Source organism: Ambystoma mexicanum, chromosome 2p (genome assembly GCF_040938575.1).
Source record: "Ambystoma mexicanum isolate Mex_15411 chromosome 2p, UKY_AmexF1_1, whole genome shotgun sequence".
Lineage (NCBI taxonomy): Eukaryota > Metazoa > Chordata > Amphibia > Caudata > Ambystomatidae > Ambystoma > Ambystoma mexicanum.
This window is the reverse complement of record NC_090923.1, coordinates 941881115-941907663: the sequence shown is the minus strand read 5'-3', so window position 1 is coordinate 941907663 and position 26549 is coordinate 941881115. Positions and strand designations below refer to the sequence as shown.

The 26549-nt window shown below is 45.0% G+C and overlaps 1 protein-coding gene across 1 annotated transcript in view; it reads left to right on the top strand.

The window, feature by feature from the left end:
• GPR4 (G protein-coupled receptor 4) overlaps window positions 1–26549 on the top strand; it is a 548710-nt gene that overhangs the window by 242424 nt on the left and 279737 nt on the right. Inside the window, exon 3 of the mRNA XM_069644709.1 lies at window positions 1977–2044. The gene's annotated coding sequence lies outside the window, so the exon portion shown is untranslated. The remainder of the gene's footprint in view (window positions 1–1976; window positions 2045–26549) is intronic.

Sequence of the window (26549 nt, the reverse complement as noted above, 5' to 3'; positions counted from 1 at the left end):
GAATGTCTTGTATTTTCCCTTGTTCCCTCCCTTGCCTTGAAGCGCTTTGAAACACATTGTGTATAGGCACTATATAAATAAACTATCATGTCATATATCACTGCAGAGCATAGAGCTGCTGAAGTGAGTGTGGAAAGCAGTCTGAGGCACCCATGGGGCAAACAAATCATTAATGGCTGCCACCCACACGGGGTCTCGGACTGCTTTGCACTCTAAACATGCACAGACTGCGTTAAAGCGCAGTGCCCTGGGCACTGTACTTAAGTGCAGTGCCCAGGCCAGTGTTCACATGTAGCCATGGAAATATTAATAAAATCACAGGGGCACAGGCACACTATTTGGAAAGACTTGCTGCTTTGCTACGTGTTTAAACAGGGGCGCAACGAAACCTACATTTCAGGGGGCCAGCTAACCCTTGAAATGTTGGGAGAGGCGATAACTTCAGAGAATGGGGGAGTGGCAAACCTATCTGTGGGGGGGGGGCATCTCGCTTCTTTGCACATTCTAATGAGACTATTCTAGTGCAGTGTCAATGTTACAAGCAGTTAACTCTCTCCCTGAAAGCACCCATTTAAGGACCACTGTGAGAAGGAGCGGTCTCCTGTCCCCTCTCTACCCTTGCAATCACTCCACTGGTATGCAAGTATTAAATGCACATCAAGATTTCTATTGCCTACAAAATTATGCATATGAATGCAGGTTCCAGCAATGAAATATTTTACGTTAGTAATTGCCAGGCCTTTGTTAGCAGTGAAGCCTAGGGGCCCTTTAACATCTGTGTCCTGTTCTGTCCGCAGCCAGGTCGAGTCAATATAGCCCAAAATTTTGGGGGAGGGAGGATGAAGCCGGCCAGCTCAATGGTGTTGCGCCACTGCCATGGGCAAAGTGTGTACATGCTTACAGGCAGCCCTACCAGAGCTCAGGCACATGGGACAAACAAACAGGTTCTTTTTCCGGTGTTTGTGCAGAGCACCCTGCGCTGGTAGGGCTGCCTGCCTGTAAGCGGGGAAAGAAGGATTCATAACGACCGAACGCCCAGAATCCTTCTTTCGCTGCTTACATCATGTTTCAGCTCCCTATCCGCCCGCAGTCTTGTAATAATTGTCGGCTATTAACCTTCTCTTTATCTCCATTATAATGTATGCCCCCCATCGGTGCCTCAGACTGCTTTCCACTCTAAGCCAGGGGGGCAACCATCATGTTGAAATGGGCCCACACGCATCTTCAGCCAGGCCTGCTGCAAAGTGAACACCAGAGTGCACCTCAGAATCCGCTAAATGGATGAGGAATTCCCTGGAGTCAGCCCCAGGCAAAACATATTGGCCAGTGTAGGATGGCCCAGGCCTGGGGCTCACTCCAGGGTATTCCTCATCCATTTAGTTAATTCTTTTTCCCATAGATTTGGTTGTGGTATGCACTAGGGATGCAGCTTTCCTTTTGTGTAGAGGTTTTGCATAGCTCAGCAGGTTAAGCACTTGCTTTGTGTGTACCCTGTAGCCAGGTATGCCAATCACAGCAAGGGTTACTCAGCCTTTTAGAGAGTGCTAAACTGTGTATAATTGAGTTGCAGTTTAACACCTATTATGGAGGTTTGGGAGGAGCCCCTCATGAAACTGTGATTTTATTATTAACATTAATGCATCAGCTGTAATTAACAGCAGAATTGACCTATCATAAGCAATTGTCAAAATGCACAAAGCTATATTGATTTGACATCTTGCTTATAAGTGCCTGCCTTAGTACATGACATGGACATTAGGCTCTGAACTCTCTCACTGTTCATGCAAGGCTGTGTACTGTGTGAGCATGTGAGGCTCGGTATGCTGAAGTGTGAACTTGCAAGACCCTCCACTGTGGGCATGTATGACTCTAACTTGGCAGGCTGTACTGTATGGGTATAGGATTCACTGTAGGTTCTGCCTGTATTAATTTCAGAGGAGATACAGATGTTAATAACAAGTCTGCTTTCTTTGCAGGACTCCAGTTTACACGTGAAGCTGTTTCTTACAGAAGAGAAGATCGCAGGATCCCTCTGGCTCAATAAGTAAGTCTGCGTGAGTGCTACTGAATCGTAACCTATGGGTATGAAGCAGGGAGGGAGGACAAGGACCAATTAGTTCAAGTTTCCAATAGTGGGGATAGCAGAGACTAGACCCCATGAGTTCTGTCAATGTGTTTTTACTGGGGTTGACACTGGGTTAACATTGTTTTCTGGACACACAGTGGATACCAATATGGCAGTGTGCTACGTGGGGCCACGCTGCTAGGAATGGTATTGCTGGAATAACATGGCAATGCTCAACTGGGGTAACGCTAATATGAGAGCACTGTTTTCAGTGTTATGGCTTCATTAACAACGTGTTATTAACTGCTCTCGGAAAGCTTTAACTGGCTTGGCAATGTAAAAAGGTGAGTGCCATTTCTTTTACAGCAAAGCTGGTGTGTTGAGTGGACATATTTGGGAGTACTCTGGTGTATCTAAGCATCACCCGAGGCAATTGGCACATTACATATCCAATTAGCAACTCACTGAGTATTTCAGCAACAATTGAATACACTTTGGGACTCCTCACAAGTTTGGCTTGAGCCCTTAAATGCAGCAGTAACTGTATTACCGCTGCTTTTAAGGGCTAGCCGAATCATGAGTTGGGGCGTAAAATGGCATTTTTAGCTCCAGATTTTTGTTGGAAGAAAAAATGTCAATTTTCGGGCCGTTTTCGGTGCTATGACTGCCGGCGCAATTACCGCCAGCGGTAATAGTGCTCCCTAACCCCATGACCCAATGGGGAATGGTGATTTCTCACCCCCCGCAACTCGTGATTCGGTGCAAATTGCACCAGACCGAGTTGCGGTAGCGCTATCAGCGTTAGGCAGTATCCTGGCAGTATTACTGCCGGGGTACCACCTAACTTGAGATGAGGCCCTTTGTGTGGTATCCTGATTGTATTTTTAACTACCAAACCCAGGAAAGTCATGTGCATTATGATATCTTCTGTCACATTATTTAGGATAGCTATAATTACTGCAGAAAAATTGTATAAGTAGGACACATTTTAAGGGGTGGCAGTGGTACCCTTTACCCAGCACTTGCCTTAATAATGAAAGCATATTTGTGTCCTTGTAGGAGATGAGCACATACATGATTTACTGCTGCAAAATGGCCCTCTGTACTGTCAGCAACTTGGCATCTCTGGTAGAAGAATATTGTCTGGGTTCTCCTCTGAGAATTGCTTGTATCTCAGATCTTTTTCTACAACTTTTCTTGAAAATTGTGCTGCAAAATACACCATTTTCACTCCACATTTCAAAAAATGTTTGCCGGGGAGAGAACCGCCCTGGGACCCCCCCCTTTCTGAGTCAGACACATGAGCGCCCTTCTTCGCTGGAAAATACATTTACGCCCCACCACTTAAAAGTTCACCAGCCACCACTTATGTACAAGGCTGTTATCCTGATGCCCCCAAGGTACCACACTGAGAAACTCAGCATCTCCAGAGTCCTGCAATCCACCAGAAGTAAGGAAATGGGCAGACTTGAATTAAGACAGTGCAGGAAAGAAAGAACTGGCCTTCTCTGTCTATGCTCCAAGACTCTGGAACTTCCTCCCCGTCAACATCATACTTACCCCATCACTTATACAGTTCAGGAAAGAGCTCAACACCTTCCTCTTGAAGGAATGTTTCCTCCTTAACACCTAGGTACACACACCCTGCACTCCCCAACCTACCTGAGACTCTGTGATCTGTTCCCCACTGTCATCTACTCATGCTGCCAATTGCCCACTGTCGCCTTTTAGATCCCTGTTCCCTTTCTCTTCTTCCCGCACTGTGCTCTTCCCCCTATGATTGTAAAGTGCTCTGTTGCTTCTCGAAGCTAGGTCCGCACTCAATAAATATCCTCATAATAATAGCCTAATAATAATGCTAGTTTTGCATGAGTTTACAAGCCATAGCAGAGGATTCTAACAAGGTGAGTGAGCTACTCTGGTAGGAATACGAATGCCACCAAGAGGAATCTGCCACTGACATTGGGCAACCAATCCTTACCTGTGCTGATGGAACTTACTCCCCCTCGTCAGTATCATCATACTATATCATGGTTCTATGTGGCACCAAAACCATCTCTCAAAAGACAGCACCTCAGGGCACTGAAAAGTCCAAAATGGGGATTTTTCTGAGTTAACAATGTGAGTATTCTGATCCAAATCAAATGCCTGCCTCCGTCAAGCCAAGCGTTAAGAGGTGTAGACACTAGTGGCGGTGCTCAAAGTGAACGGGAATGATTCAGAAATGGCCAAAGGAGGGTCTGTCCTCTCCAAAGGAGGGTGCTTTGCAGGCACTGCTTATAGACATGTCGTGCACCAGCGATATGCTTGGCACCAGATTGTGACATACTTGTGAACCTCAGTTGGAGAGACTAGTCCTCATGTCACCATGGTGGAACCTCCAGCCAGCCAGTTACTCATGGCTTTCACTGGATCCCTTCAGTGGCATGTGGGTTTTGGCATCTCCTGCATTACTGTGGAGACACAGCGTGGCTTCCAATTCCACCTAGGGCCGGATTCGTGCTGTTTAATGGTTGGCATTCCTCTGCATCTACTCGCCGGCCCCTTGATTACTGACAAGGCTATGGCTTCCTTGAGGTCCCTCCGACCATGCGCTCTAAGGAGAGTTCTTGGATCTCCTGTTGGTGCCGCCATGCCGCCACTGGGGCAGTGTAGACATGAGTAAAGGGGACTCACTACATTTTGGGCCCTGGCCTGGGCTCAGCAAACCCCGTGACAGCACTGCACACGGTCTACGGTCCTACATTAAGCTGACATTCCTAGCTATTAATTCTCTACAAGGCGGCAAACTGGGGTTTACATAAAAAAAATAAAGGAAGCGTGCTTCTTAAATGCCTTGCACACAACTGTCCTAAAGTATGCCCTCTGTTTTCCCATGCAATGCTGCCTGCTGCCTCACCTGAGGCCCCTGCACTCTCTGCATGCGTTTTAACACAATGACATGAGCAGTGACCGCTCTCTGCGGGGAATAGCTTGTGCTTTTAAAATACATAGTTTTTGTTTTTTAATTTTGTGCGCGCTCAGACCAGCATTTCAAATCATTTCCTGTGTCGATCATCGAGCACAGCTTTAGGTGTTCGAGATTTTAGCCTTTGCTTCCCGTAATGTACATGAAAAATGAAGTTCGCAATAAGCAGACACCGGAGGGCACTAATTAGGGGTCTGCAACCTTTGGCTCTCCAGATGAGTTTGACTACAACTCCCACCAATTCATGGCAGCATGGTCAATCGTGAGGAATCATGGGAGTTGTAGTCAAAAACCTCTAAAGAGCCTATGGTTGCAGATCCCTGCACTAAGGTCTACCAATATATTATATGACATAGGAAAATGTGCCTAGAGGGATTGCCACGGAACCATACACTCTGGAATTATTTTCATTCCTGGTATTTTGGGCCTAAACCCACATTCTTTGTATTTGTGTAATCGAAGAAATGTGTGTGGTTCGAAATCTGGTGCTTGCCAATAAGTGCAGGGGTTAAGCTTCACAAAAACAATTGCATGCGTGTGTGAGTACACAGCTGAGTACACACTATGTATCTTGTGTGGATCAGGTGAACACAATGGTCAAGGGCAACGGTTGGGAGGATAGCTCAGGGGCAGACTTGGAAGCAAGATAGCGCAGAGCAATACAGGTACACATCCCCGCCTCACGTGCAATAATAGGTTAATTAATGAAGAGCAGGGGGTTTCCCGATAGAAATCACCCAGTTCCTCTTCATCACAATGGGCTGAATCTTTAATGTATCGACCATATAGGCAAATCTCTCTCTCTAAACTAAATCCACTGATGCACCCCTTACTAACCTTGCTCACCAAGGTTGAGATAGTCCCCAAGCCTGTTTCGACTTCCTATTTTCATTAAATGCCCTCCTATGAAGTTGCTTGATCTGTTTGAATGGTTGTCTTATCATCCTGTCTCCTATTATTTTACATTCCCTAACTAAATATTGTTGGTTTTTTTCTGCTTTGTCTATGCCACTCAACATTTGTGTTCTTTGTGAATCTTTGCTTTTCCTCTCGCCCTTTTACCCTATTACTCTGTAAAGTGTCCTTTGTATCAGGACTGTACTGAGTGTCCAGCAGGACACCCCCGTGGGGTTATTGACAGGTCTGAGGCAAGCACACCCTCACACAGAAATGGGCACCTCTGCTATAATATGGAATGCCCCTCTTCCCCCCACTGAAAGGCTGACATAGTGCCCATCACACAGAAGAGGACGCCACCGCTGTAATATTGAAAGGCTAATGACATTGTAGGACTGGAAGAAGCGCACATATACAACAGTGCAACACTGCAATGTGACCCTCACTGCAGGGTAAGTGCACCTCGCACAAGCAAGCAGCATTACCAATCGTTGGCCGGTGCGGTGAAAAAGTGGCAGTAACAGAATGAACACAACTTTTAACCCGCTGCTATATTAAGAGTATGCAGGTGACGTGGAGGAAAAACACCCAGCACTTAGCTGGAGCTTTTTCCTTCATATTAGCTGCAAAGAATTGAGGATTTACCGGGGGCGGAATTGTCACCCAAGGCAAATGCTCCGAATCTCCAACTGAGGCCTGTGGGACTCCATGAATGGGGCTCCACCCCAGATCTACCACCGGCACGAGCGATGTGGCAATATTCCAGCCTAGCTGGCTTCTCTCTGCCAGATACCTCCTTCTAGCACTTTTATCATATCTTGCAGTTTTTTTATTCTCAACAAATGGTTACTACAGTCAGGTTGGTGTGTACATTCGTATAAAACATTGTGGGTTTGCCTGACAGCGCTCACAATAATGTCACCTGGTGCTACCTAAATATATGAAAGTATGCCTGACATTAATTCTAACATAAAGGTGTGTTTGTAGCATGCTCATTTACCATCGAGGGTATGAGGCAAGAGATGCATAGATAACAGGTGTGAAATGCAACCAAACTCAATAGTGCTCATTTCATGGACCTCAGGAGGATGAAGAGATGAGAAACCCGCAGGAGGCAAAGGGCTTGACTGTTGAGTGCCACAGGGTGTTTGCAGGGGTGGACTGGGAAACAAAAGAAGCCCTTGAAATAATGTTCAAAGTGGCCCCATATTACACATTTTCAGCTAGCCCAACCCTTTTCCTGTGAGAAAATGTGGTAATAAAATAGGTTACCACACAAAAGAGGCCCAGGGTGCAGAGGCCTACTGGGAAATCTACAGAGTTTCCTATAGGCCAGTCCGCCCCTGGGTGTTTGGCGCCACAGGGTGTTCGGCACCGCAGGGTGTTCGGCGGAGCAGGGGTCCTGTATGATGGATACAGCAGGATGTGGTAGCGGCCGTGATAAGTAACCGCGACAGGTACCGGTATGCTGAACGTTCATGTATGTTCGCATAAGTCCCATGTTGCCGCCATTACTTGCCGATTTTGTCTTCCCAACTGCTGTTACTTAGCTGCTGAAAGGCAGTAACTGTAACCCCACAGGGCATTAGCAAGCCGTCTCAGTTCTTGGCATGATAAACGGGTTTCCACCAACACCAAGTAACTGAGTACCACGTGGCTGCGTTCGAAGACTGCAGCCTCGTGACACCGGAAGTGCCGGGGATGATTAAAAGGGCGCTGAGTGAGCTAAGGGGGCGATAACAATTTAGCAGCAAAGCAGCCAAGGGAGCACCGGAGTTTTCGGGTCCAAGATTCATAGGCAAGGAGGCCAGTCCACCGCAGGTTTGAGAGGCGCGTACCTGAGACTTTGGTGGCCGAGTATCACCCCGGTGCAGGTCTCCGGGAGAGGAGAGGAGGGAGACGCACTAAGTCTGCCCTTTAAGTAAGTCGTGCGTTCCTCACTCTGGGGACTTTTTCGCTGGGCCTGGGTGGCAGCTGCAGGCTGGTTCTGCTAATCTCTTATTACTGTGCTATTATTGCCTTTTCATGTATTTTATCTATTTTAGGGTAATAATATTTAATGTACCAGTTGTGTCACTGTAACGAGTTATTGATTTGATGTCCCCTACCTGCATACAGCGTATCGATATCTGGATATATTTTATAGGGGACGCTGTGTTTTGTTCCATTTATACTTTATTGATCCCTTTTATTGATCCCTATTGCCCTGTGGAGGTGGGGGCAGGGTATTTAGTGTTGAGTAAAATATGTCCAAAGAAAAGCAAATCCCTCCTTACCCAGTAGTAATATTTCAAAAAAGTTTTGTAAAATATTTAAACCAATAAAGGAAGTTAATGTTCTAATCTCAGAGATCAAGGCCCTCATGTATTATGTATATTGATGGAGGGAAAGGATTTAAAAAGAAGGGGATGCAATCTAACTGTGTGGCTATGGTCCCCTTCGACGGTTCCAATGTAATAATGTCCCCGCAAAAACGTCTCCTGACAAAAAAGTATCTGTTTTTTGCAGAGACATTACTACATTAAACAAGGGGAGCAGGGGAAATCCCTGCAATCTGTCCCCATGCATAATGTCATCATATTTAATGTCGCCAATGGCTTTTTCCGGCGACATTATGCATGTGGACATTATGTGTGGGGACATTATTACCTGATACGGGATATAATATATCCTGACGATTGTCCCGTGACCGGGGATTGGTACAGGACTTCCAGGTGATGGGTAGATGTGAAAATGATTACAAACCCCTCACCCTATCGATAAGAATTGCAGAGTGTCGTAGTCCGATCCCACTGGACAGAGGCAGGAACTCCGCAATCTCTGTAGCTGGGCATTCTCGTAAATCAATAAAGTGGACCCGATTGCAGGAATCGGCAGTGGCGTCAGGATTAAAATTTTGGATGGGCACAGAGGCGGCCACAGACAAAAGTAGGGGGGCGCCTATAAAAGGGCAGTGTGTGATGTCAAAAGCACTCCTGCTGAGAATCTTTTGTGCACACCAACTACCACACCACACTGCACCTCCCCTCCCATCAGACTGTAGGCACGAAATCATTAAGTCACTAATGACCCATCATTAGCGGTTTCGTGCACCACATTCTGATTGGAGGGGCTACTCTTGGCTGCAGGGGGAACTTAACAGCTCTTCATTGTTGTGCAGTAGCATTGATTTCGGCCCTGGGTGTGTGTTGTGTGGGTTGACACAGCACTGCAGACCATGCAGAGAAATTAGCCCAGCTGAGGTAGGGGAGAAGAAGGGGGTGGGGCAGGATTTCAGAGGAGGGGCACACCCACACCACACCCTTCTAGCGACGCCACTGGGAATCGGACAGTATCCCTAATATCTATCATGCCATTCTGTGCGGTGAGAAATGTTCGGATAGCCAGGCCATTGATCAATGAGTCTCTTATACAAGCTATCCGGCCCCTATTAACACATTCTAAGACCATCGTGAAACGACATGTTGTTAAAGTAGCTACCTGGTATAATAGGGATAGTAGAGAGGATAAGGGAGATTTAATCAAGTGTATAAAGGGTAATATCCCTATGGATAAAGGTTCCCTGTGTACTCTGAGGTCCAACTATAAAAATATCTTGCATCAAAAAAAGAAACGTTATGCAAATGGAAAATTAATATCTTTTTTTTTATACTAAAGGTACCTGGTAGGCCTTGGTCTTCCAGGCTATTAACAGCAAATACAAAACACAAATGACCAATGCCTTTATGTCACCCCCAATTACTCCTGATCTGTTTCTCATCAACGACTTTGTGTGTTTTTTTTTTTTACCAGAATATCTATTTATTCATGTACATTTTAAAAAACAAATCTTCTATACAAAATTTAAAAAACCACATTTATGCATTGAACCACATTTCTATGGCAAACATTAACATCTCGTTAGTTTTACAGACACAAACAAAGACCCAGTTGTTCTAAATTGAGATCTATATCCCACATAGCTACAAACTCTATATGTAATCAGTGAACAGACACCCAGATATTTTAAAAGGTTGTTCCAAATCCTTATTGTTGCTTGACCTGCCCTTTATTTGCAGTGTCGTTATTGTTCCAAAGAAAAGTCGACACAGTGGGTTTCGGCCGTCTCATGATGTTCTAAACTTGCGCGGCCTTCGTCAGGACGTGACCCATTTCTTTAAAATCCAGCAATGTGTGTTCTGTGTCTACAAAAAACAAATATGTGTACTTATATTAAAAAGGGGAGCAGGGGTGATATGTATATTCCAAATCGGACAAATGAATGCGCCTAGGGTAATCGAAAGGACAACAAATGCACTGCTGAGCTCCGTTCCTGAAGTAGTAGCCAGTCAAGTGGCCAGCTCCGAATAAATGGGGGTTAAGTCATCGTTCGCCCAAGCCTATTAATAAAGCAAGTGAGTCAATGGAAGATAAAGACACTCACAAATGCTGACAGACTCAATCCTATTGGGAGTATCAAAGCTCTTACAGCAGATCACTGCTCTCTTGTTCTTTCTCCCACTCTGGTCTGCTAACTTACCCTACCCTCTTGCCTTTCATTCAGAGCCGCCAGAGTGCCAGGGGACCACTCCGGTGGTGAAAGTGCGCCTTATAAATATCCTTTAACATCAACATTAACAGTAACATTATCATCTATGTGGGATGTAGATCTCAATTTAGAACAACTGGGTCTTTGTTTGTGTCTGTAAAAGAAACGAGATTTAAATGTTTGTCATAGAAATTTTTTTGAATGCCTAAATTTGTTTTTTAAATGGTGTATAGAAGATTTGTTTTTTTTAAAAATTTACATGAATAAATATTTATTCTGGTAAAAAAAAAAAAACACAAAGTCGTTGATGAGAAACGGATCAGGAGTAATTGGGGGTGACATAAAGGCCATGGTCATTTGTGTTTTGTATTTAGTGGAGAATGGGGAGACTTCCTAGAAGCAGCTAAGGCAGGTGATTCTGGTAACTGGAGGGATCACCCGACTACGGCAGAACAATGGGCTAGAAATGCCTGGTCAACAATAGGGGTCTGTTCTGACGTATAACATTTTCTGGGGACTACTATTGGACTAAAGTAGGCCTAGGTTATTTCTATTATGTCAAGAAAGGTACAAAAACACTTTAAATGTGAAAATGCACAGGAAGGAATTTCAGACACAAATAGATATCGATCTGTCAGCTTTTTAAATTTATTTTGCTGCTGGATGCATTTATTAATCATGCATCAGTAATTTTTTTTTTGAGAAAAAGGTATTTGTTGAAAATAACAATTAGAAACTGCAAGAGGTTCAATCACAAATACAGAGTTTGCAAAGGGGTTAATTCTTAGTCTTAACTTTTCCTCAAGCAGTTGTTTATGGCAAAATAATTTGCAAGACAAAATAGTGTTTAAAAGAAACACTGTGTAACCACCACCTATAGTGACAAGTGATTAGCATGTAGTACATACATAACAACCAAAACAAAAGCAATGAATAGAAAAACCTTTGGTTATGTGTATCCAGGCTGGAGGGTGACCTAACAAGTGGTCGACGTCTAGATATAGATCAAAGAAGATGTTGGGACCAGGAGAAGTATGAAGGTACTGGTCGGTTAGACGTTTCGGCTTAGAGCCTTCATCTAGGGCCTGGGGTAGGTCTCCCTAAAAATAAAGACAGGGGGACTCCATTAGTGACTGAGTGGAAAGTTAAAAACTTTTGTTTAAAAAACAAGACATAATATTTTCCATGAATATGGTACACCACTATAAAATCAAGGACAAGGGAGGCACGGGACTGACCTTGGGGGGTGCAGATTTGTCAGGATCTGAAGTTACTGTGGCACATGAATGGCATGAGATGCTAAGTGGTTTGGTCTTCTGGCAGCCGGCTGTGAATGGCTGCAAGAATCAAAGAACATGTAGTTCTATGTAAGATTACTGTTAGTGGAGGTCAATAACAGAAAAATATTTACCCAAGTGTACCAGGAGGGCATGTGCTCACCTAGCTAGGTTGTAGCTGCGCGAAGAGTCTCAGGAAATGCGCAGGGTGCCGGTGGGTTTTGCAACTGTTCACTAAAGTGTGGACCAGCACGTAATGGTGGCTGGGTGATAGTTTCCGTTATTGTCTGTAGTCGTCCTATGAGAGAAACGAGATGCGTGCGCCCGTTAGGTTAACTGGTGAGGAAAGGGTCTGTATTGTGTGACCAAGTCGGGGAAAGTATTTACCTGGAATTTAAGTCCCGGGCTCACTGCAGGCTGGCGCGTAGGACCGCGTATGCATTTTGCGACTGGATCGCTGCGTTCAGGCTGGGGAACTAAAAGCAGCCGAGCTATGCACGGCTGTGCTGAGTGCGCATGCGCATCAGGAGTAGTGTTGTTATGACTGGTGAGTGCGCATGTACCGGCCCGCTGTCCTGTAGCGTTGCCGTGGGTGCATGACAGTGCGAGACACTAGTCTCTTGCATATGTCCATTACGAGACGGAATGGCAAGTCCGTTAAAAGTTTGCCAGAATAAGTTGTATTCAGTATTGGCCCACCATATACTGCTGACCTGTGAAAGCTGTGTAGAGGTCAGATTCAGGCTGTGAATTACATCGAGGAGCAATATAACCAAAAGGGTGTGATATGGGACTTTTGGCATGTATTTAAAATTAAGGAGAGTACCCAATTTTAATGGAATTTTAGTTGGGGTGTCCTGAATAAGGAAAGGTGGGTCCTGCCAGGTAACTGCACAGAACGCACCTCAAGTAAAAGAGTGTGATGCGGAAGGGAAGAATAGTTGAGGAACTAGTTTAGGACCAGCTAAACGTGGACTCTTCAAATGGCATGAGAGATGGAGATGACACAGGGAGAGGAGACAAAGGAGACAAATGCTTGAGTGAAAGTGTGTAATTATCTGCAAAAGTGCATGGGGTCTATCTCATTCAGCCCGGTTGTAGTACTTTTCAATTTAAAAATCCACCATGCTTCTTTGTGGTTGAGTGAGTTGGTGGCATTGCTCGTATTAGGTACTGAATCTGCTATCCACCATAGGATATCGTCTGGGCCATGGTGGTTTTCAATGTAATGTTGCACCATTGGGGCAGTGGCAGATTTGCAACGGATTCGAGATCTATGCTCTCCTATCCTTTTGTGGATTTGCCTAGTTGTTTGGCCCACGTAGCGCAAGCCACAAGGACATCCAATGATGTAGATTACATTAGCCGTTTTGCAATTTGTAAACTGTCTGAGTTCCCAGTCTTGTTCGCCAATCCTAAATGAAGACATTTTTCTAGTGAATCGACATACTGTGCAGGTGCCACAGGGGTGATGCTCCTTTATTTCCCGCATATTCCAAAGCGTTGATCTTTGTGATTTCTTCTCCAGTCTTGCATGTGATAGCATGTCCTTCAGATTCTTGGATCGTTTAAGCGCCATTCTTGGTGTTTTCTCTTCTGGCAGGCTTAATTTTACCAGAGGCCAGAACTTTTTCAAGATCCCTTTTAGTTTGGTTGTGTCAGGGCCGAAAGTGGAGACAAATGTGAGGGTCTCATCTCGATCCGGATTTTTCATTTTGGGTGTTAATAGACTTTCCCATGGCGTGTTTGTTTGTTTATTTATTTATATTGCGCACCAGACCCTTAGGTTACCGGGCGCAGCAACAAGTATATGCGAAGCTTACAATGTTACAATGTTATATAAATGAATTTACAATATTACACCATATTGCACAAATTACAAGAATGTACAGATAAAGATTTGCCGTATTTACATGAATGTACAGTTAGCAATATACAGGATTTGCGGTAATAAGCATAAAGGTTGATGTCACGTCAGGGTGCATTGGGTCGGACTACACTTGTGAGTGTTCGGGTGTTAAGTCGTTGTTGGCGATAATGTGTTTGATAAGGTTCCTTCTGAAATGGGGGAAGGGTTGGTCAGCTCTTAGGTTAGGTGGCAGGGCGTTCCACAGGTTAGCAGCTTTCACAGGGAAGCAGGCGCCACCAATTTTGGCGAGTCTGAATCTAGGTACTGCCAAACAATTGGAATTGGCGACTCTCATGGGTCTATTAGAAGTTTTTCTTTTTATTTTGTCCATTAAGTAGCTGGGAGCTGCATTATTTAAGGCCTTATGGGTTAATGAGATCATTTTTAGCTGGATTTTATTCTCCGTAGAGAGCCATTTATGTTGCCGCCTAGTCGAGGAGATATGCTCCCTCTTTTTTATTCCTAATGCAGCTCTAAGAGCATTATTTTGTAGAATTTGAAGTCTTAGGGTAGTGGCTTTATTGGCGCTACTGTATAGGGCATTACAGTAGTCTAGTCGGGAAAGAATTAAGGCTCTAGCCAGGATTAGGCAGCTGGTATTGGACAGGAAGGGCTTGCCTGCTCTGATCAATTTACAAGTGTAGGCAGTAGTGGAGGCTAGGGAGTTTACCTGTTTAGTGAAGGACAGGGTAGAGTCGAGATAGAAACCAAGTGTTTTTACTTCCCTCGAGACTTTAATGGCATTTCCGTCTATGCTGAAGGCTGAGTAATCCGGGCCCAATTTGTTAATATTAGCTTGTGTGCCCAGAATGATCAACTCTGTCTTATCATCATTCAGGCAAAGACCGTGAGTGGCCATCCATGCCTGAATGATGAGATACACTCTATTCACCAACTCCCCATCCCTGCTGTGATCCCCAGAAAGTGGGAAGAGAATCTGTGTATCATCTGCATAGTTAGTGTAGGTGATACCGAGATTGTCCAGATCGTCGAACAGAGGTTTGGTGAATATATTGTAGAGGGTCGGAGAGACGCAGGATCCCTGAGGGACTCCACAAGTAATAGGTATAGGGTCAGCTGCTGCCGAAGGGGAAAAGACTCTCATAGTTCTCTCACTTAGAAAGGATTCTATCCAACTGATGGCTTGGGTGGAGAAGTGAGCGGCAACGTCCAAGTGTTTGCAGAGGACTTTGTGGTCCACAAGATCAAACGCAGCTGAGAGATCTAGTAGGAGGAGGAGGGCTGTCTTGCCCTGATCTCTCAGTTCGTCTATTTGGGCCTTTAAGTCAATCAGGGCTGTTTCCGTTCCGTGTAGTGGGCGGAAGCCAGATTGTCTAGTTCCTAGTAGTTTGTGCAGTTCAAGGTAGTTTTGAATCTGTATATAGGCCACTTTGTCCAGGATCTTTAGTAGAAACGGAACTGTAGTGATTGGGCGGTAATTGGTGGGGATAAGAGGATCTAGAGTTTGCTTTTTAAGCAACGGGAGCACCCAGGATTGTTTTAGATTAGCTGGGATGATGCCTGTAGAGAAGGATGCATTGACCAGTTTGGAGATAAATGGTGATAGGTCTCTGGCAGCGTCTTTTATTAGCTGTGCTGGGCGTGTATTTGGCTCTTTTGATAGTCAGACTGACGAGTTTTCTGGGATATCCTCTTTCTCGTAGTTTGCTTTCAAGTTTTTTTGCATGTTCTTGAAATGTATTCATTTCGGTGCAGTTACGACTTAATCGCAGGAATTGGCCATATGGGAGGTTATCCCTTAGGTTCCTTGGGTGATGACTTTTGTAGTGAAGTAGAGTGTTCCTCTCAGTCTCCTTTGTGAAGAGGTCGCATTGTAATTTGCCATTCTTGGCTAGGATGGTCAGGTCCAAAAACTTAATGGCACTGTTACTGTTTTGCATAGTGAATTTTATCTCTTGGGTCTGGGTATTGATCCACTCGAAAAATGAGGTGAGGCTGTTTTCATCTCCGTTCCATATAAGGATGACATCGTCAATGTACCTAAACCATGACGAGATTTTGTTTTGAAACGGGTTGGATGTGTCTATGACATGTTGCCTTTCAAATTCTGCCATAAAGATTATTGCCAGACTCGGGGCAAATGCGGCTCCCATCACCGTTCCACTTGTTTGGAGATAGTATTCGTCATCGAAAGTGAAGAAGTTGTTGGTTAGTGCGAGTTCAAGTAGTTCCACTATAAAGTTAGTGGGAACTCTTGTCTGAGTCATAAAGTGAGTTAGATGTTGTCGGATGCACTCCACCGCTGCTTCTTGTGGGATGTTAGTGTAGAGGCTAACAACATCCATGGTGACTAGGATTTCCTGCTCGCTGTTGAAATGGCGTCCTTCAAATTTGGAGATGGTTGACATGGTATCTCTGAGGTACGTGGGTGTTTGCTGGCTAAGAGGTTTCAGAAAATAGTCTATGAATTTGCAAATGGGCTCAAGAATTGACCCACATCCTGACACAATTGGTCTGCCTGGAGGGTTTTGGCTGTTTTTATGAAGTTTTGGTAGAGCATAAAAAGCCGGTATTCTGTTGTCTGAGGTATTAAGGAAAGTTTCTTCATGCTCTGTAATCCACTCATGCTCTAGTGCAAATCTGGTTATTTCCTGAATTTTCTGTTTTATGGTGGCTGAAGGGTCTTTCCTTAGTTTTTTGTAGTTACCTTCTTCGTTTAATAAGTGCATCACCATTTCTTTGTATTGTGTTATACTCTGTGTTATACTCTCGTATGCATTTTGCGACTGGATCGCTGCGTTCAGGCTGGGGAACTAAAAGCAGCCGAGCTATGCACGGGTATACTCTGTATAACACGAGAAAGAGGATATCCCAGAAAACTCGTCAGTCGGGCTATCAAAAGAGCCAAATACACGCCCAGGGAAAGTCTATTAACACCCAAAATGAAAAATCCGGATCGAGATGAGACCCTCACATTTGTCTCCACTTTCGGCCCTGACACAACCAAACTAAAAGGGATCTTGAAAAAGTTCTGGCCTCTGGTACAATTAGGCCTGCCAGAAGAGAAAACACCAAGAATGGCGCTTAAACGATCCAAGAATCTGAAGCACATGCTATCACATGCAAGACTGGAGAAGAAATCACAAAGATCAACGTAATCTACATCATTGAATGTCCTTGTGGCTTGCGCTACGTGGGCCAAACAACTAGGCAAATCCACAAAAGGATAGGAGAGCATAGATCTCGAATCCGTTGCAAATCTGCCACTGCCCCAATGGTGCAACATTACATTGAAAACCACCATGGCCCAGACGATATCCTATGGTGGATAGCAGATTCAGTACCTAATACGAGCAATGCCACCAACTCACTCAACCACAAAGAAGCATGGTGGATTTTTAAATTGAAAAGTACTACAACCGGGCTGAATGAGATAGACCCCACGCGCTTTTGTAGATAATTACACACTTTCACTCAAGCGTTTGTCTCCTTTGTCTCCTCTCCCTGTGTCATCTCCATCTCTCATGCCATTTGAAGAGTCCACGTTTAGCTGGTCCTAAACTAGTTCCTCAACTATTCTTCCCTTCCGCATCACACTCTTTTACTTGAGGTGCGTTCTGTGCAGTTACCTGGCAGGACCCGCCTTTCCTTATTCAGGACACCCCAACTAAAATTCCATTAAAATTGGGTACTCTCCTTAATTTTAAATACATGCCAAAAGTCCCATATCACACCTTTTTGGTTATATTGCTCCTCGATGTAATTCACAGCCTGCATCTGACCTCTACACAGCTTTCACAGGTCAGCAGTATATGGTGGGCCAATACTGAATACAACTTATTCCGGCAAACTTTTAACGGACTTGCCATTCCGTCTCGTAATGGACATGTGCAAGAGACTAGTGTCTCGCACTGTCATGCACCCACGGCAACGCTACAGGACAGCGGGCCGGTACATGCGCACTCGCCAGTCATAACAACACTACTCCTGATGCGCATGCGCACTCAGCACAGCCGTGCATAGCTCGGCTGCTTTTAGTTCCCCTGCCTGAACGCAGTGATCCAGTCGCAAAATGCATATGCGGTCCTACGCGCCAGCCTGCAGTGAGCCCGGGACTTAAATTCCAGGTAAATACTTTCCCCGACTTGGTCACACAATACAGACCCTTTCCTCACCAGTTAACCTAACGGGCGCACGCATCTCGTTTCTCTCATAGGACGACTACAGACAATAACGGAAACTATCACCCAGCCACCATTACGTGCTGGTCCACACTTTAGTGAACAGTTGCAAAACCCACCGGCACCCTGCGCATTTCCTGAGACTCTTCGCGCAGCTACAACCTAGCTAGGTGAGCACATGCCCTCCTGGTACACTTGGGTAAATATTTTTCTGTTATTGACCTCCACTAACAGTAATCTTACGTAGAACTACATGTTCTTTGATTCTTGCAGCCATTCACAGCCGGCTGCCAGAAGACCAAACCACTTAGCATCTCATGCCATTCATGTGCCACAGTAACTTCAGATCCTGACAGATCTGCACCCCCCAAGGTCAGTCCCGTGCCTCCCTTGTCCTTGATTTTATAGTGGTGTACCATATTCATGGAAAATATTATGTCTTGTTTTTTAAACAAAAGTTTTTAACTTTCCACTCAGTCACTAATGGAGTCCCCCTGACTTTATTTTTAGGGAGACCTACCCCAGGCCCTAGATGAAGGCTCTAAGCCGAAACGTCTCACCGACCAGTACCTCCATACTTCTCCTGGTCCCAACATCTTCTTTGATCTATATCTAGACGTCGACCACTTGTTAGGTCACCCTCCAGCCTGGATACACATAACCAAAGGTTTTTCTATTCATTGCTTTTGTTTTGGTTGTTATGTATGTACTACATGCTAATCACTTGTCACTATAGGTGGTGGTTACACAGTGTTTCTTTTAAACACTATTTTGTCTTGCAAATTATTTTGCCATAAACAACTGCTTGAGGAAAAGTTAAGATTAAGAATTAACCCCTTTGCAAACTCTGTATTTGTGATTGAACCTCTTGCAGTTTCTAATTGTTCTTTTCAACAAATACCTTTTTCTCAAAAAAAAAAAAAAAAAAAAATTACTGATGCATGATTAATAAATGCATCCAGCAGCAAAATAAATTTAAAAAGCTGACAGATCGATATCAATTTGTGTCTGACATTCCTTCCTGTGCATTTTCACATTTAAAGTGTTTTTGTACCTTTCTTGACATAATAGAAATAACCTAGGCCTACTTTAGTCCAATAGTAGTCCCCAGAAAATGTTATACGTCAGAACAGACCCCCATTGTTGACCAAGGCAGGTGATTCAGCAACTTTTTGGAAATGTGTTACTTCTAGTAGTGATGAGTGGGGTCAGCCATTCAGGGCTGTATAGGGATGGACGCTTTGTATCACCACTTCAGGGAGCTCGATCATGAGACACAAAGTAGTGTTTGGGCCGCACTGGAAGAGGATCTTGAACAGGGTACGAAGATAGAAGATGGACCTCAGACCTTTAGTTTTTCGCTATTAGAATTTGCTGAAGCTGTTAGATCACAGAAAAGTGACCCGTATAAGGTTCCAGATGACCTATCTCAGAGCGATTTAGTGGTCTGGGTCCCAGCGCTTTGTAATGTTTTAATTAGATGCAAGTTCCCGAATCTTGGAGGAGGGCAGACATTATTCCAGTGTATAAAAAGGCGGGAGAGGGGGACACCGTCAAACTATTGCTCTATATCCTTGCTGGGTGCCACTGGCAAGATTATTGCTAAAATTCTGGTAAAGAATCTAGCGAATGGGCAAGTTTCGGCAGGGTCTATCAGTCATCTCCAGGTGGGGTTTCAGTCCAGGATGTGTACATTGGACCAAGCATTTAGCCGTTATATGATACTTTAGAAATATGTAGTTCTGAACAGGGTTATGATATACGCAGTATTCGTGGACCTCAAGACTGCCTTTGTTCAGGTTCTATGTGCCCTATTCTGGCAGGTGATAAGGGACAGGCATGTTCCGGGTCATCTCCTAGCCTTAATCCAGCTCTTGTACACAGATAATCAAGCTGCCATGTGCTGGGGCTTGGCAGGGGAATTGAAAACAAGGTTTGGGGTAGAGAAGGGGGTTAGACAAGGCTGCGTCCTGGCTCTGATGTTATTTTGTTTATAAACAAGGTCATCTTTGATATACTGGAAACTAGCAGGATGCCCCTAAATAAGACCATGCACAAATCCCTTCTCTATTCTTTGCACAGGATACCATGCTCCTGGCATCCTCCCCAGCTGGACTTAGGATAACAGGGGATCATTTCTGTAGTAAATTCAAAGCCTTGGGGTTAGAAATTAACTTCAGCAAAACCAAGGCTATGGTTTTCCTGCCACCATTTTCAATTGGTGTGAGGTTTCATGATAATTGTTCATGGGCCGCTCACATCATGAAGTCCGGTATCTCCTTGGAAAGAAACTGTGGGGCGCTGAGGAGATTTGCACTCAAAGAAAAAGTTGGAGGAGTCAAAAACCCTGCTTCAGAGATCTATAAAATACTGACCAAAGCCTTGGTTGCATGCGGGGCAGCTCTATGGGGACACTGCAAGACTCAGGACCATGTTACGAGTGAAAATGTGTTCCTAAATAAGTAGTTGTGCCTCCCTGTTAGTTCTCCCAATGCTGTGAATCAAAATGCCATAACACAACTTACCCCCAACAATCACTATCTCAACCTTCAGGGGTAGTAAAGATCTGTTTCGTCAAACAAAGAGATAGGACAATACAATAATCACATGTAGATGTAATACTGGGAACCTACATGTGTTCTTTTAATTAAGAAAACCACGTACTTGTACCTTGAAAAAATAGGTAGAGTACGAAGAGAAATACAAACATATATGATTTATTATACAGTTTAAGATAATTCCTCCGGCACATAAATGCCTTTATGGTAGGGCTCCCCTTTATCTCAAGGAAAGTTTAGCTAAATATGAGTCAAGGAGAACGTTGCGCTCCAGTAACACTAATCATCTTTTTTGGTTCAGAGCCTGGCGCATGAATGGAAATGGCCGGTCTTTTCCAGTACAGGCAGCTAATGCCTGGAATTCTCTGCCTATGGATTTACATCAGGAAAGAAACAAGCTTCCTTTCCGGAACCCTTTGAAAACTCACTTATTTGAATAATTGATTATGTTTGCTGTGTTGGTCATCCTCTTATTTTGTGTTCTGTCTTTTATGTTGTGTTTCCCGTTGGTGCTCCGAATTGAGAAGCACAGCAGGGTGCTGCTTTCTGCCTTCAACTTCCTCAATTTGGGAGGGCTTATGTCCCCCCAAGCCAGAGTCTGGCTGTGCCACTATAGAGAGCTTCCAACACTGCCCACATATGCAAGCTTGTCACTGCCTTCTAGAGTGAGGCTCCCACTCTCTCCTCAGTATGAGCTACACACAGCTGGTCACACTGCTAGCTTCAGCCCTGGTCCACCAGTGAGGTTTCTATCACTGTTCCTCACACCACCCACCAGTATTTTCTCAGCCCGTCGCTCGCTGGGTGGAAGCTTCTGCCACCTCTGACCAGTGTGGAGCACCTCACATTGCCCACTGCTTTTTAGTTTGGGCTACAAGCTGAAGCTATTGCATTAGAGTACAGATATGGAGAAATGGCACATGAGGAAGGACACAAATCTTTTGGGTGTTGTTTGGTATTTTGCCCACCTATTGAGTGCCCATAGCCATGCTAATACCTATGGCCATTCCCACCAGTTTCTGCTCCTCTCCGCCCAAACAACCTCCTCATGGCCACTCTTTGAGCTCGCTTTATTCGAGTCTTACCATCAAACATTGCAAAGTGCCCACCATTGTTGTTTCAAAGCAGTCTTCCAAGAGTTAATCACTTCATTGGATCTGTAAGCCTGCTACTGATGTCATACAAATGTCTTAACAAGGTCTGCGTCAGCCACTCGATTTATAAACACTATACGTTTCCTTCACCGAGGTCCTGTAAACAACAAGCATTGGCAAAGCCAACAGTTTTGGCTTGTGTATAACTACCAGGCATCTACCAGCCTTTCCAATGCCTACACAAAAGCCCAAACTGTTGGAATTGCCAATGCTTGTTTGAAGTACGACAGGAGTTCAGACTCTTATCCATTTACGTTGTACTTTTCACTGTGCCGGCTACCAAAAGAAGTACACTTTTTGAGTGAATTGTAATGGGAGTTGGCAGATAAACAGAGATAAAATGGTGCCCAGAGCAAAAACGGGGAGAGGCGTCTGTGGCCTGTGATGTGGGGAATGAGCCCCTGAATCATGCGGAGGGGAGGAGGGGATTCACCTGTTTCTGTTCATCGTCTGTGACTTGAGTGGTCCAGTAAAGAGAAGAGAACCTCCCTGTCCACGACAAACAGACGGATTTTGTTTTTAAATGTAATCCCTATGTTTGTAAACGCTGCCTTCGTGATCACTTTTGTTTGAGTTAATCGCAGTGGCAGTGACCACCCCGGGGTTAGGAAACAGCTCATCTCCGCAGCCAGGGGTGTTGCTAGGTCTGGAAAAGATCAGGGGCTAATCTAATGTCGGGACGTGCAGGATTCAGGGCTAACTATATAGCCTTTTGGTTGTAGTCCCTGATCTTCTGTCCGGGCCTACAACCAAAAGACCCAAGGATATAGCCAAAAGACCTGAGGCTATAGCCCCCTCAGCCACCCGCCCCCCCCCCAGCAACGCCTCTGTCCGCAGACACAACATGCTTACAACCAGTACGCCTGCAGTGCTCCCCACATCTGGCACCCCTGGTCAGTGCCATCATAATGTTTTTGGGGCCCAAGGCACGAACAGCTTGAACCTCGCTACCAAAATAAAAAAAACATAGAATCCATGAATCTCTAGTCACCCCCCCTACATACATGAACCCTCCTCATTCATTACAATCGCAACCCATTGCTTGATATGCTGCCCCGGCATCAATCAAGATGGGCATGGGGACTACATCGAAGCCCCCAACCCCCTGTCATCCGTACAGAAATCAGAACCATCAACAAGGGGCATTTCCAGGGCAACATTAGCAGACCACGCAGAGGGTACTTGTGTTCTAGCATAGGTACAGAGCACACTCTAACGTTAGCACGCAAGAGAAAGTGATACAGGCTGTAGGTGTGATGCAGGGCACGGATCAGCAGGCGTATAAAAAGGGGACAAATACCCCATCATTGTCACAGAACTCGGATTAGAAGTTAAGAGGAAGCTCCCTGTACACAAACAGACTCAGATATGGACATGGCAGCCATGTGGCGTTGACGTAAATCAAGAAAGAAATGACTTTGTGGTGTGCAATGTATGAATGATCACTGTTATTGAATATGAATCAGGGCGATAGCCTATTAAACCATGGATGAGGCTTTTTAGGGGTGAGGGAGGACGCATTGGGCAGCAAACTGCCGGCCCAGCTGGCCCTCCAGGCCACAGTTGCACCCCTACATTCCCTCACAGCTCTCACTCACCGCTAAGGTCTGCCGAGCCGCAGTCTGGGATCCCGGAGGGGCGGCCCTCTCCTCTGTGGGACCCCACACATGGAGAACTAAATCACTTTTGGGGATTGACAATTTTGAACTATTCAGGGACTGTCAATTTTAATAGGTTAGGTATCATGAGATTAAGAAGTTGCCCAGGATCAGACACTTTGGTGAAGTGGTGAAGCTTAGATTCAGACAAATTTGCAATTTCAGCACTTGACCACATTCTTTCACAGTTCTTGTCATACAACAATAATTTTTGAATGTTTGGCTTTCAGGAACTAAAACACTATCTTGTTTTCTAGACCTGATTTGCAAAGCACACAAATCCCATGATAATCCAACGTGACAAAGTTTAAAAGCATCCTTCTAGAAACATGTCATCCAAAAGGGACAGGAGAGTCACTTTATTTCCTACTTTATAAATGTAAGTCTACATGCACAAGCATACTAAATGACATGATATTAAACACATCATCTGGTTTTACTGCTGCCTTTTAATACCCAGCAAAACAAACCATGTGGTACAACCACCTGCTTATAGTCATTATTTGGCACAGACCTGCAGTTTGCTGTTTGTGATATGAAGAGCATTTGAAATTATAGAATGAGGCAAACCTGTTTTTGGGTCATATAAGCAGATCTGAAACAAGGCTTACCAGAGACTTGTGACATTTGATCGCCCGATTCCTGTGTTGACTCCCTTCACTAAAATGGGCTGCATGAAAGGAAAGATCCGACAATGGGCTAAACTATGCCAGCAGACCGTGAGAAGGCAAACATGTTCTCCCGCACCTCCTACATGCTGATGTTATGTTTTAGAACTAGCGCTTTCTGGTGCACAGTGTCATTATCACCAAAGTATATATGCAAACACACTTTTACCATAGAGAGGAAAAAGGCTCAGAGCGTCAGCAGTGCACAATAAAAAATCATGTCATCTTTTATTCGGGTTCTGTAAAAAAAAATATGCATTTTTCATTTTTGCATTAGCATTAAGGGGGTGGGGTGTTATGATGGGAGTCTGGGGCGCATGGCCCATTTACTCTTACAATAAGATGACCCTGCCTGTATGCTATCCATTACAGCTCTCCTCAGCCAGAACTCTCATGCCATTCTCTCAATCTCCCTACAACCAGTCTTCCTAATCTTTTCCCTATAATCGTCACCCTGCGAGCCAGTGCTGAAAATGAACAAAGTCCTCTGCCAACTGGCCTCCTCTGGGGGGTGGCGGGCTTGGCCAGAGTGATGGGAGCAGGTCTAAGGATTGGAGTCATGGAAAGGAAGGGATAGGCTTGTAAAGGGTGTAGAAACAAAAAGATAAAATGGCATTCTGTTTTAAGGAGTTGCCTTAAAATGTGCACAACTGATTTACTACACCAACCTGACAATATATTAATTGTGATAATATCATAGTGAGAAAAAATGACTATGATTGTAGCTTTATTTCCGCACCTTCTAAATGGAAGCCTAGGATCACCAGCGTGAACAGCAATGTGAGCCTAAAAAGATGCCCTGTGGGTTTTATAGCTGTACCATCCAAACTGAAATAAACACAGTGAAAGAAAATGCATGATATGATCACCTGCTTGTAGTCTTTGTTTCACACAGCATGCAACTGTATAACCCTTCCCATTTCTAATGCCACTATACCCACTCCCCGTTACCCATTCATTGATCTCTCTGTAGCTATCCAATGTTGAGCCTGGAAGTTGCTCTCAGAGAGCGGGGAGCAGTTCAGGGCTGCCTTGCCGCTCAGGCATGGGCGTTGGGTTTGTTTGTGTTTTGGAGACATTTTTTGATTAATTTGCGATCCGGGAATTCTGTCTCCACTCCTGCACGGCTGCCAGCACATCTACCTCGTTCACTGCAATCCTTCCACCGTCAGCATGACCCCAAGATTACTTTTGGCTCGTACACAGCCAGGTCTACCAAGTTATTCATTGCAGCTGCGCAAATTCGATCGCCCGTCACTGTGTATTTTGCTACCCCACATAGGTAGTGCTCCCATACTATTCACTGAAGTCCTCATAGCAGATCTCTTACACTAGTCCTTACCTCTAACCTAAATCCAAGACTCCTGCACCATTCCATACATCTAATGACTTTTCATACAGCTCAACTAATAACAGCACCTCTACGCCATTCCCTGCAGTTTGTCCATGCCGAGTTATCCTCAACTAATCCCTACAACAGTCCCATGTCTATGGCCTTCATAAGTTTCCTGGTCTGGAAAAAATTCCAGTAATTCCGTCATTTTTTCCAGACCGGGAAACTGCAAGTTTGCCGGTATGGGCCATTGACCTACTGGCAGGCCTGACCTGCCAGTAGATCAGGCCCATACTGACAAAGGAATGCTGGTGCCGGTAGTAGCGATGCCGCTGATTCAGGATATCGCATACATGGGAAGTTACTGGTGTCCTCGGCACCCATAATATCCAGTAATGCCGGGATATCGGGCGGCAGAAAGGGTAAGGCAGTTTTGCTGGTATTACTGGTGGGATACTGGCAAAACTGTCTCGCCTACAGCATTCTATACTGCCCCGCACAACCAGTTCCCCGGCCTGCCAAACCCTACAGCTTATTCTAGGCTTCAAGCTCCACAGCTCCAGCCATTCCATACACCTTCACCACGGGCTCCGCTGCACTATTCCACAGTCAGACCTTTTGCTTCTAACGCCACAGATGGCGGCGCGAGCCAGCCCAGCTTCATCCGTCACCGTAGTGAGCATTCTTGCTGTGGGGTTCAGTGCTCCTGCATCGCCTGCCCCCACGCTCGGGCGTAAGCTCAGAGCACTCTGGGACCATAATTGAACATAAATCAATGCCGCCATTTCTGGCTCCTCCGATGAGTGGAACCTGTGTGCGGAGAGTTCCGTCTGTCTTCTTACAATTAGGTTTGGAGCAGCACTTAGGCGGACCGCGCAGAGCAGCCGGCAGAGGCAGGGCTGAAGTGACCGGACTGGAGTATAAAAATAACTGTAATGGCGGCAGTAATTGGATGTTCCATTCCGCTTGCTGCCTTCCTGACCAGAAAAGTGGGCGCTCACTTACCTGCTACACCAGGCCCCGGCCTTGCCCTTCCCTCGCCAGCTTTTTGGTAAAGGGTTTGAGCAGGGCAGTTTCTAAACAATATTGCACCCAGGGCGAAACACCAGGATACGCCCTCCCCCCCCATGTTTCTACTCTACTGCTACCCTGCACTCCCTCTCCAAAATTATGCAATAATTGCGATGTAATACTGTTTTATTGATTTATACTTAAATTTAAAAAGTATACAATATTTTAACAGGAATTCATTTTCTATCTCCTGTTTTTGTTTGTTGTCTAGATGAAGGGCACTCTCTTAAATGATGCTTCCACAAAAGTGTCTATTGGTGCCTCTGTCATCTATTCTTCCAACAATGTAGCATCAGCCAATCGCACCTGGGGACGGGTGCT